Source organism: Taudactylus pleione, unplaced genomic scaffold (genome assembly GCF_031769625.1).
Source record: "Taudactylus pleione unplaced genomic scaffold, aTauple2 ptg000647l, whole genome shotgun sequence".
NCBI classification, from domain to species: Eukaryota; Metazoa; Chordata; class Amphibia; order Anura; family Myobatrachidae; genus Taudactylus; species Taudactylus pleione.
Genome location: NW_028285049.1, coordinates 1,178,855 through 1,191,732, shown reverse-complemented (window position 1 = coordinate 1,191,732; position 12,878 = coordinate 1,178,855). Strand labels below are relative to the sequence as shown.

The 12,878-nt window shown below is 47.7% G+C and overlaps 1 protein-coding gene across 3 annotated transcripts in view; it reads left to right on the top strand.

Moving 5' to 3' along the window:
* FYB1 (FYN binding protein 1) overlaps positions 1–12,878 on the top strand; it is a 111,488-nt gene that overhangs the window by 35,918 nt on the left and 62,692 nt on the right. The window lies entirely within an intron of this gene.

The window sequence follows — 12,878 nt, the reverse complement described above, 5'->3', positions numbered from 1 at the left end:
CGGGGCTCACTACAAGACGGGGCGGCTGTCGATGTTGATTGGCAGCTGGCCCCGTTTTGTAAGCGGGGAGGGGGGATGGCTGAACAAACGAGGGCGTTCCCTTAGGAACGCCTGCCGTTTGTGGGCGGCCCTACTGATATCACTCGTGATGTCAGTAGTGGACTTCCTGCTCTATTAGAGCAGGAAGTCCACTCGGGTTTGCGGGAGCCAAGTCCCTCCTGCAGGGTCTTGACGCAAGCCCGATGGTCGCGATAATCACGACCATCGCCAGGCCGCTCGCACTAGCTGTGGGTGGTCACCCACAGCTTTGCGAGCAGCCTGGAGGCCGAAACAAACAAACAAAAATACGCCCTGATTCAGAGCGAGCGTACGCAAACAGCGAGTGCCTCTGAATCAGGCCCAAAGTCCCAACCAATCAGCTCCTAACTGCCATGTCACAGGCTGTGTATGAAAAATGACAGTTAGGAGCTGATTTGTTGGGATTTTACCTCCGTTCACTTTATCCCCAACCAAGACTTAGTATATAGACCCCTATACGTCAAACCTCATTTTGCAGAATTTATATTCTATGATTTAAGCTGGAAAGATGATGCTCATACTTAAGCCCAAATTGCGATGGGGAAAGGTGGCTGATATTTTGTGGAACATTTTTGAACATTGCGCCCTTCTTATGATCCGCTTGTAGAATAAACTTAACCAGTGATTAGAATATTATCATAAATGGCAACGGAAATACTTTCTAGCCCATGTTCTAGGTCACGGTCTGAGCAGGTGTTCCGTGCTGCCCGTGGAATTCTATCCGATAATCTCAGTCAGTTATACCAGAAAAATGTGTGTTCATAATAGACACACCCTAAATTAGCCCCCATCCTTTCCTCCTAGCAAGATTCAGAGGAACAATAACTGTAAATAATGGACTGTACTGTGTTAGGTGTAATACTATATTGCCTTGAAACAAAGATCTTTTCTACCACAAACCGGGATTAGATTCCAGTGGATATTAATCTGCAAACACATTTTTATTTTCTCTGAATTATTTCCTGATTTTCACAAACCTCCTGAGATGTCTTGAGTAGAAAACTTTGTAGGTTATTTGCTGCACCTAAAACTGCCAAGGTACAGTGCAAATCCACTTTGATCAAGGCACATGTCTCAAACTGTACTGTGGTGCAGAGTTTCACACAAAAGTTTCATGGGTATGGGAGAATAGAGGGGTATAGTTACTAAGCAGGGTTAGGAGACAGAGTGAAAAGTGATACGGTGCCAGCCAATCAGCTCCCAACTGTCATTTTTCAAACACAGCCTGTGAGATGACAGTTAGGAGCTGATTGGCTGGCACCTTATCACTTTTCACTCTGGGCCTAATTCAGACCCGCTCGCGAGCGTAGGACGCTTGCAAGCGGGTCGATGGTACCCTAATGCGCATGCGCACGACGGAGGGAGCTCCGTCGTGCGTATGCGCGAGACCCGCATAGCGACAGCCATAGCTGTCGCTATGGGTCTCGCACCAAAGGGGGCGTGCTGTCGATGGTGACTGACAGCACGCCCCCTTTGGGGGGCGTGCCGGGGGCGTGGCTGCCAGACGGAGAACGCCTACCGTCTGGGTCTGGCCCCACTGACATCACTAGTGATGTCCGTGGGAGTGATTTGGGCTCTGATAGAGCCAAAATCACTCCAGGGCTTGCGGCCACGAGACCGTACCGCAGGGTCTCATCGCAAGCCCGATGGTCGAGATGGTCTTGACCATCGCGGCCATCATCATGGACGCTCGCATAAGCTGTGGGTGGTAACCCACAGCTATGTGAGCATCCAAGAGGCCTCTCCATTTTTAGGTAGGAGGGCCCTGATTCAGAGCGAGCGCTCTGGTCAGAGCGTCCGGCTCTGAATCAGGCCCTCTGTCTCCTAACACTGCTTAGTAACTAGACCCCAGAGAGTGGTATCTGCACTGGCTAAAAGGGAGGTGTTGGATGGACCAAGGGTGTTCCATGCTAAAGGTGGACTAAGCAAAGGGCTGCCCCCTGAATAGCAGATTCAAAAAGGAGATAAGGGGTGCAGGGTTTATAGTATATATTTAGGTAGTTCCTTGCTTTGTGAAAATATGCACAGCCATGTATACTTTGTGAAACCATATGAATCAAGTTTTGAATCTAAATTGGGCAAATCACTGCAAATTTACTTACTGGGGCTTCAAACATCTCCAAAGATCATACAGTATGTGTGCCTTAGCAGCAGGTAAATGGTCGTGTAGCAACCTCCATATGCCTTAACTAGACTTTTTGGTGCCCTGGGTCAGAAAGAGCATTGCCACCCCCACCCAGGGGTTAAAGTGGGCCGGAACGGAGTAGAACTCCGTTCTGTCAGTTGTAATTGAGGCGGAACGGGTTCTGCCTCCTCCGGCCCACCTTACCCCGGCCACAGCATGACTACAGGCAGGGATGCGGGCTGCGGCTGCCTGATTGAGAAGGACAGGAGAAAGACATGCCTGGCCGCTGTATTTATACGCCATCATGCTGCCCATATCAATAGGTGCAGCGCTACAAAGAGTGACTCACTTGCACAGGCCTGCCTACCCCAGCAAGTGCCCCTCCTACGGCGCTAGTGGCACGGAAACTAGATGACGCAGTGACATCATCGGGCGTCGGTCTCTCCTGCCGTGTGAAGAGGAGCTGCTTTGAGAGGACCCACCCGGACACTGTTCATAATTTTTTCTTTGAAAAAATGGAGAATCTGCCTGTGCTTGTCCCTGTGTGTCTCTGCTGTGGGGTCCGGGCAGTGGGCAATAGTGTCACTAACTTTCTGTGTGTGTCATGTCACAATTTAAGTTTGTCTCATGATGGCTCATCTCATTAATGGGGAGAGGCTGGTTATCTTTTTTTCTCCTGCCTTCTCCAGTTACAACACCGTGGGCGGGATGCAGCAATGTAAAAAAAATGTGGTTAAACTCCCGAAAATGCCGTGTTCCGAGGTTTGTCCACATTTCTCATATGTACCATATCATATGTACCATATGTACCCCAGAATGTGATAACTTTTCGGGGCTTGGATGCAGTTACCCTATAGAAGCCTATGTGAAAGGGGTCTTAACCGGATCCCTCCCAGCACCCCCCGCGGCACGTGTATAATTCTGCGCATGCGCAGAATGACACCAGAGGGACTCCTGGGTCATAGACCCGGATGTCCCTCACTCGCTAAGGACCGCTCTTACCGAAAGAGCTGTCCTTTGCATTTCAGTTCATGCATACTGGCGTAATTAATGCCAGCATGCATATGAAGAATGGCGGGATGCATCACATGCAAATTGCAATGCATCATGCATCCCACCCTGTGGAATTATGAACATGCTCTGCTTTGTACACAGACCACACAATGTGGGGGGGGGCGAACCGCCGTCTTGCCCCCCCCCATCCCATCGGCTATGAGTGGTCACCAGAATGGGCTATACTAATCCTGGCCAATAAAATACATTCTGAATTGGACTTTAATCGCCTCTACTGGTGACTAGAACAAGCCGTGCATTTTATACTGGGCAGTAAAATGGGCTCTGAATTGCATTCTAATTGCTAAAATGTGCTCCGTATTTTATACTGGTAAATAGAATGGCCTCTACTCATGACCAGAATAGACTTTGCACTATATACTGGCCATCAAACTGGTCTATCAATGTCATTGTAACATGCCCAGTATTACTTACTGGTCGTTCATAGTTGCAGACAATCTGGCGGCCCCTATTGTGTAGCGGCCCCACTAAACACAATGCAGAGAACACCGGCATTGTGCAGCAGGAGGCCGGGCCATGATCATGCAATTCAGTGCGAATCGCGTCATCGGCTCCCTCCGGTACGCCCACTTGTATTGCATAAGTGGGCGGCTGCGGTGGGAAATCTGACACCGGCAGGGGGGTGCAGGCAGGTGGCGGCTGGCGGGGAGACTTGCCCACTCTTTCAGGCGGCCGGGAGTGCCACACAATTTCTGGGAGCCTCCCGACCATTCCTGTAGAGTAGGAAAGTATGTGGTAGCTAGACTGGCATGTTCCCATAGACCAGCACATGTGCAGTAGATTCTGTGCTGCTGCCAGAGTCTACTCACCAATGTCGCTGGAGAGGAGGGGGCCCACATGGAGACTGTACACGAGCCCCCCTCTCTCTTCAGCCACCCCTCGCCTGAGCACGATAGTGTCATGAGTATCAGGTTGCAAAAAACAAGCAAATAATAATTTGTAAGAATTGTATAAGGCTATAGGGTATATGTACTAAGCTGCGGCCAACGATTGTCGATGGTTATAGCTACAGGACTTAAGATGCAATAATATGAAATGCAAAGCCAGGCTTGTTTGGCATTTAATAGGATTGCCGTTTTAAATTCTGAACCACAGACAACCAGCATTACAGTTTTGAAAAGCTGCCACTTTTAGTGAATATTTCCCTGAAGCAGGCTTGTATATGCATATAACGATAATCATATGACTAAGGTTCATTGAAGGATCTATTACTAAATAATTTTAAAATCTAGCATGTGCAGAAAAGAGATTGCTTGAGTGTTATTGTACACGTTGGCCACACACAGGGCAATTCAATTGTTTTCAACTAACTTGCAATCAAAGGGATCAAGGAGTCTATTCATGATGTTAATTATCGGTATCCGAACGGACCCCGATAATTAACATTCTAACTCGGCGCGGATGCGCACAAGAGCCCTGACATCCGGCGGAATGAGCTGGACAGGGGCGAAGGGATCCGAAAGGATCCCTCTTCACAACCCGGACCTCCTTCCCATTATGGGTTGCGATCCACAAGTGGGAGCATTCGCCATTCTGTCCCCATACTAGTGTAGTGTTTTTTATAGTTTCGCAAGAGGAAGGTAAGTAGGAGAAATCTGTGATACTAGTGTATACTGTATCTGTGATATCTCCTGCATTACGTTCTTGATGAATGGCCCGAAAACTTCATTTTTACAGTTGCAGGTGAAAATTTTCATTTACACCTGCTTTTCTAAAAATTAAGTGATGATGAATAGGCCCCCAAATATGATATAAATATATATTTTTAATGGGCAGCCATTTGTGGAATTGGTCCCCACATTATTTGCATATAAACAGGACCGAATGTAGTAAGAGGCTGAAGCTTCAAAATGAAGCAATGTTTGATGAAATCCTTTGACGGAGATAGTGCTAAACAAACACTGGCAGAAAAGAGGAAATCTATAAAAAGATGTGCATGCGTTTCTTGTAAATGGCACAGAAGTTACATTTAGCTGCTGGGTGTTCGTGTTTGAAAGTTTTCAAATGTTGCTGGATTCCAAATGATATTTTTACAATCTGTGTTTTTATGGCAACTTCATCACACACACCTTAATGTCTAAGGGCCTGATTCAGCTTTCATCACAGTTACTAATACGCACGCAATCGGACGATTATTGCGTACTGCGCATGCGTATCATCGCAGTGCGCATGCGTGAACAAGCCACTACGATCGGCGCAGTGACTACGCAGACCCATCACAGAGTGATTGACAGGAAGTGCCGTTTGTAGGTGGTGACGGGGGGTGGTCAGCAAATCGCAGGCGTGCCAGTGCCTTTGAAAGCCATTGCAGGGGTGTGCATAAATTGTTCACTGCGATGCCCTACGCAGCCTGAGGCCTGATAGTTTGCATAGAAGTTAGCAATTCCTCGAGTAAGGTCAGAGCTTGTGCAAGTGTGCGTGAGGCTGCGATGGTACTCGATTGTACCGATGGTTTTGCAGCCTTGCTAAACATTACGGATGTATGTAAGGTAAGGTGGGCGTCCTTATATTGTGCTTTGGCGGCATAGCGAATGCAGTAGATTAGCATACTATCGCAGTTGAACTGCGTGCGTAATCGCTATTGCATTCACAGTTGTGATCCATAATGAATCGGGCCCTAAATTTGTTATCTATTAATATTAACCCTCCCCCTAGTGCCTAACCCCTAACCCTAATCCTCCCCCTAACGCCTGCTGGGATCCCGACAGCTGGGATTGAAACTACATCCCGTCTGCGCTGTATAGCAGCCACCGCAGAGAAGGGTCTGCGCTGTATACCAGCCACCAGAGAGTGGGGCCTGTGCTGTATACCAGCCACCAGAGTGGGATCTGCATAGTATACCAGCCACCAGAGAGTGGGGGTCTGCATTGTATACTAGCCACCAGAGAGTGGGGCCTGTGCTGTATACCAGCCACCAGAGAGTGGGGCCTGTGCTGTATACCAGCCACCAGAGAGTGGGGCCTGTGCTATATACCAGCAACCAGAAAGTGGGGCCTGTGCTATATACCAGCCACCAGAGAGTGGGGTCTGCATTGTATACCATGAAAAAACACACAGAAAATACTGTGCTTGGCACTCTATATATGGATGTATAAATTCACAGTATCAAGGTTTGCTGTCTGTTAAGGAACTGGAGGCAGATATAAATGTATATATTTATTGTATATAAAAGTACCTATGTGGCATATAAATCACAATAATGGAAAAATCACAAAAAATATATAAAATTAAATAAATACTACAACATTACAATCACAAATGAATATAATTACAGCGGTATGCCGTTTGGAATAAAATTGATACTTCAGTATCTAAAAAGCAAGAGTCCCAAATACAATGTATCTAATCCTATAAATTTGTATCCACACTTCCACTGTCACTGATTATCACACATAGGTGCTGGCAGAAAATTCTGCAGACATAAAATCTCCACTACTGGCGTCCCAGTGTGGGAATACTGACCGCAATGGTGTAGAAATGATCTGCAGGTAGTGTAGATAATAACCTGTCTGCGTGTGCACGCTGAAAGGTCGTTGGAATTGTGTGGCACTCCCGGGCCCCCTGAAGGAGTGGGCAAGTCTCTCCGCCGGCCGCCACCTGCCTGCACACCCCTTGCCAGTGTCAGATTTCCCACCGCAGCTGCCCACTTATACAATAGAAGTGGGCGTTCTGGAGGGAGCCGATGACGCGATTCACACTGAATTGCATGATCATGGCCCGGCCTCCTGCTGCACAGTGCCGGTGTTCTCTGCATTGTGTTTAGTGGGGCCGCTACACAATAGGGGCCGCCAGATTGTCTGCAACTATGAACGACCAGTAAGTGATACTGGGCATGTTACAATGACATTGATAGACCAGTGTGATGGCCAGTATATAATACAAAGTCTATTCTGGTCATCAGTAGAGGCCATTCTATTTACCAGTATAAAATACGGAGCACATTTTAGCAATTAGAATGCAATTCAGAGCCAATTTACTGCCCAGTATAAAATGCACGGCTTGTTCTAGTCCCCAGTAGAGGCGATTAAAGTCCAATTCAGAATGTATTTTATTGGCCAGTATTACTAGAGCCCATTCTGGTGACCACTCATAGGCGTCGGAATAGGATGGGATGGGGGGGAGGCAAGGGGGCGGTTTGCCCCCCCCCCCCCCACATTGTGTGGCCTGTGTACAAAGCAGAGCATATTCATAATTCCACAGGGCGGGATGCATGACGCATCACAATTTGCATGTGATGCATCCCGCCATTCTTCATATGCATGCTTCCGTTAATTACGCCAGTATGCATGAACTCAAACGCAAAGGACTCAAAAGCTCAGAATGACACATGTGCCGCGGGGGGTGCTGGGAGGGATCCGGTTAAGACCCCTTTCACATAGGTTTCTATAGTGTAACCGCATCCAAGCCCTGAAAAGTCATCACATTCTGGGGCTTGGTACATATGAGAAATGTGGACAAACCCCAGAACACGGCATTTTCGGGAGTTTAACCACATTTTTTACATTGCTGCATCCCGCCCACGGTGTTGTAACTGGAAAAGGCAAGAGAAAAAAAGATAACCAGCCTTTCCCTATTATTGAGATGAGCCATCATGAGACAAACTTAAATTATGACATGACACACACAGAAAGTTAGTGACACTAATGCCCACTGCCCGGACCCCACAGCAGAGACACACAGGGACAAGCACAGGCAGATTCTCAGTTTTTTCAAAGAAAAAATTATGAACAGTGTCCGGGTGGGTCCTCTCAAAGCAGCTCCTCTTCATGCAGCAGGAGAAACCCGATGCTCGATGACGTCACTGCGTCATCTAGTTTCCGTGCTGCTAGCGCTGTAGGAGGGGCACTTGCTGGGGTAGGCAGGTCTGTGCAAGTGAGTCACTCTTTGTAGTGCTGCATCTATTGATATGGGCAGCATGATGGCGTATAAACGAAGCGGGCAGGAAGGTCTTTCTCCTGTCCTTCTCAATCAGGCAGCCGCAGCCCGCATCCCTGCCTGTAGTCATGCTGTGGCCGGGGTAAGGTGGGCCGGAGGAGACAGAACCCGTTCTGCCTCAATTACAACCGACAGAACGGAGCCCACTTTAACTCCTGGGTGGGGGTGGCAATGCTCTTTCTGACCCAGGGCACCAAAAAGTCTAGTTAAGGCATATGGAGGTTGCTACACGACCATTTACCTGCTGCTAAAGCACACATACTGTATGATCTTTGGAGATGTTTGAAGCTCCAAGTCAGGTTGTCACAGATTCGCCGGAACTTGACGTCATCCAGGTATCCAGGGTCCCGATCAGTATCCCAAGTGAGCACCCCACTGCACCTGTATTTGCACCTGTACTTTCCGGGCCAAGTTCTGGCGAATCTGTGACAACCTGACTGCCCACAAGCATATCGCTGATCCAGCATACAGGCTTCCTGTGAAGTATCGGCAGCAGCTGCTACAAACCAGGTACACCGATACAAACAAGTACACCGCTGATCCAGCACACAGACTTCCTGTGAAGTATCGGCAGCAGCTGCTACCTAACCAGGCACACCGCTGATCCTGTACACAGGCTTCCTACAAAGCATCGGCAGCGGCTGCTACAAACCAGGCACGATTGGGGCCGGGACGAACTTTCAGCGTGCACACGCAGACAGGTTATTATCTACACTACCTGCAGATCATTTCTACACCATTGCGGTCAGTATTCCCACACTGGGACGCCAGTAGTGGAGATTTTTTGTCTGCAGAATTTTCTGCCAGCACCTATGTGTGATAATCAGTGACAGTGGAAGTGTGGATACAAATTTATAGGATTAGATACATTGTATTTGGGACTCTTGCTTTTTAGATACTGAAGTATCAATTTTATTCCAAACGGCATACCGCTGTAATTATATTCATTTGTGATTGTAATGTTGTTGTATTTATTTAATTTTATATTTTTTTGTGATTTTTCCATTATTGTGATTTATATGCCACATAGGTACTTTTATATACAATAAATATATACATTTATATCTGCCTCCTGTTCCTTAACAGACAGCAAACCTGTGAATTTATACATCCATATATAGAGTGCCAAGCGCGGTATTTTCTGTGTTTTTTTTTTTTCATTTTTGTAGGAGACTGTGGTCTCCAGGGTTTCAACAATACCCTTAATACTTGCAGCAAGCACTCTTTCTTGATATCTTAACTAACTAGCGCCAGGCCTTTAGTGACCACGTGCAGGTCACATTGTTGTTTTTTCTTTCTGCATTGTATACCAGCCACCAGAGAGTGGGGTCTGCATTGTATACCAGCCACCAGAGAGTGGGGCCTGTGCTGTATACCAGCCACCAGAGAGTGGAGTCTGCATTGTATACCAGCCACCGGAGAGTGGGGCCTGTGCTGTATACCAGTCACCAGAGGGTGGGGGCCTGTGCTGTATACCAGCCACCAGAGAGTGGGGTCTGCATTGTATACCAGCCACCAGAGAGTGGGGCCTGTGCTGTATACCAGCCACCAGAGAGTGGGGTCTGCCTTGTATACCAGGCACCAGAGAGTGGGGCCTGTGCTGTATACCAGTCACCAGAGGGTGGGGCCTGTGCTTTATACCAGCCACCAGAGAGTGGGGTCTGCATTGTAAAACAGCCACCAGAGAGTGGGGCCTGTGCTGTATACCAGTCACCAGAGGGTGGGGCCTGTGCTGTATACCAGCCACCAGAGAGTGGGGTCTGCATTGTATACCAGCCACCAGAGAGTGGGGCCTGTGCTGTATACCAGCCACCAGAGAGTGGAGTCTGCATTGTATACCAGCCACCAGAGAGTGGGGCCTGTGCTGTATACCAGTCACCGGAGAGTGGGGTCTAAACTGTATACCAGCCACCGGAGAGTGGGGTGTGCGCTGTATGTAAGCCACCAGAGAGCGGGGTCTGCATTGTATACCAGCCACCAGAGGGAGGGGTCTGTGCTGAATACCAACCACCAGAGAATACTTGAGTCCAGATGGTTAAATCAAAATTGACTGAAGTGCTAATTAAGGCCCTCATTCAGAGCCGCTCGCTATTTGCGGTCGTTCGTTCTAAAACAAGGGGTGGCTATTCAAATGAACCGTTCACTCTTTGCGGTCTGTTGACGCCTCTATGTCTGAACGAGCGAACAAAACTTGCAGTTGTAATTTTGAAAAAGACGCCCCCTGGCCGCTCGCACCATACGTCATGTTCGCTATTTATTAGATTAATCGAGTACATCGAACAGCATATGAACTGCTCGCTATTCTTGTGGCTGGTGTTTGCTACCACAAATTTGCGAGCAGTTCTGGCTATAAAATAACCCAGTGACGTGGTCAATGACGCTGCTGTTTTAATTAAGCACACCCTTAAAACGCCCGTTTTGACCTTTAAGCACGCCTGCGTTCTGATTTCCACTCCCCGTTTTCAAGCACCTTCCCCTGTTACCACCCACATACACCTCCTCCTGTCACTCATATTAGCAGGCATTCGCTATTTAGCGAACAAACGATTTTCGGCCGCACTGACTGGTTCGCGCAAGCGTATTACGATCCGTACGCATGCGCAGTTGGGCAAACATCGCTCGGAGCAAACGAGAGGCCGCTTACGAGCGGCTCTGAATCAGGCCCTAAGTCATCTGTGCTCAAGCATGGCTATCCTTAAAAAGTAGAATGTAATGGTGGAGTTTGGTAGCCTCTGAGCTAGACGCTGGCACTCAACAAGGATAAAAAGCGTGTTTATTCTGATTCCAGCAATAGGACAATTGACACTCTTCTACTGCTGGGCAAACACTATACAATGATCTGACTGATCCGCCGTATAATTGTACAGTGTATCGCTGCGTCCGACCATTAATTACCGGACATGCTGAAATCGTCCGTCATGTCCAAAAGATTAGACAATTAGTTGGCCACATCTGTTGGTATACGTACTGCCGCTGCCCACAGCCCGACATTTCCCCTGTTCCTTCAGGAGAGTATTGGGGAAATGTTTCCTCCCCTTGGAAGGAACGCAGATATCGTGGCCATACACATGTGAAGCATCTCACAAAGTCACAATAGGCCTGATTCAGAGTTGGATGCAATACGGATGTGTGCGCAGATGAGCGATTATTTGCTACTGCCATTCGTGAAAAGTCCTGGAAACCCCTTCGGAGCATGTGCACCACTGAGTGTATGCAGAGATCGCTGTTGGGTCCGGAATCTCTCTCATTTCAGCTGCCACGGGCATTCCCAGGAGGTGACTGGGAGATGGCTTGAAGTGATCGCTAAAAAAAGGCTGTCTCATGGGCGTGTTATGGGAGTATCTCAGGCATGTTATGGGAATGTCTCGGGCGTGTTATGGGAGTGTCTCGGGCATGCGTGAAAACCGCACTGCGCACGTGCAGCTATTATTTTGCGATCAGGCGCACACAGAGGATTCACTCGCAAAGTGAGTGATAGGAAGTGTTTGGGGCAGGTAACGGGGGTGACTAGAGAAATTCAGGTGTGTTGGACCATTTAAAGTAACACTGTTTTCAGGGCATCCTTAAATTAGCCACCGCGCTCTTGCTATCAGCAGGAGAGCCCTTTGTGTGTCTGGAAACCTACCATGTCTGCGGCACCGTGACTTAGTCAGAAGGCTGATGGCCGCCTGATCTGTGTTTGATGAATCGGTTTTGTGCCTGAGTTGCGGATGTAAGATGGTGTAGTGGGCATCTCTAAGCACTGGATGTAAGATGGTGTAGTGGATGTAAGATGGTGTAGTGGGCATCTACGGTTTTGTGCCTGAGTTGCGGATGTAAGATGGTGTAGTGGGCGTCTCTAAGCACTGCACGGCGGGCGAGTCAATAGCATATTTCCATAGAAATTCATCAACAGAATTAGGGATGTGCCCCCCCCCCCGTCCCCCCCCCCCCGTGTTTTGGTTTTGTATCCGTATCTCCTTCATGTTTTGGAGCTGGATTTGGTTTTGCCCAAACCGGCCTTTGCGTGTTTTGGTCTTGGATCTTTATTTTCTTCTCATAAATTTATAAAAACTGCTAAAGTCACATAATTTGGGCTTTTGTTTGTACCTACAGTATTATTAACCTCAATAACATTAATTTCCACTAATTTCCAGTCAATTTTTACCACCTCACAGCTCACAATATTGTTTTCATCCGGTTTAGGCCCAAAATTTGCACCAAGCTAGCTGGCTGACTAAGCTAAGTGTCAGCAGTGGGCGGCACAAACACAGAGCAGTTCAACTTCCAACATGACACATAAGGAAACCTATGTTTTCATTAATCAAGAGAGGCCTGTGGAAGATGGAGTATGTATGTAGTTGAAGGCAGGGACAGAAATGGTTGATTGGTAGTATATTTAATTAAATTTTTTGATTCCGAAGCAAATTTATGAGAGCATGGGTGAACAATAGCCGGTAGTGTCACCGAACAATAATATTGCAGCTAAGTTGCTAACACACATACAAAAAACAAAATAAAAAAAAATCTTGTTTTTTATTTTTTGAGGAATGATAATTTAATTTAACTTTTATTTTTTTTTATGCTGGGGAAAAGCACCCCTGGATGAGGTAGCAGCACCTTGATGAACAACACAGCACCCCTTTTAGGGACAACAAAGCACCCCTGCGGAGTGCGGACAGACCAC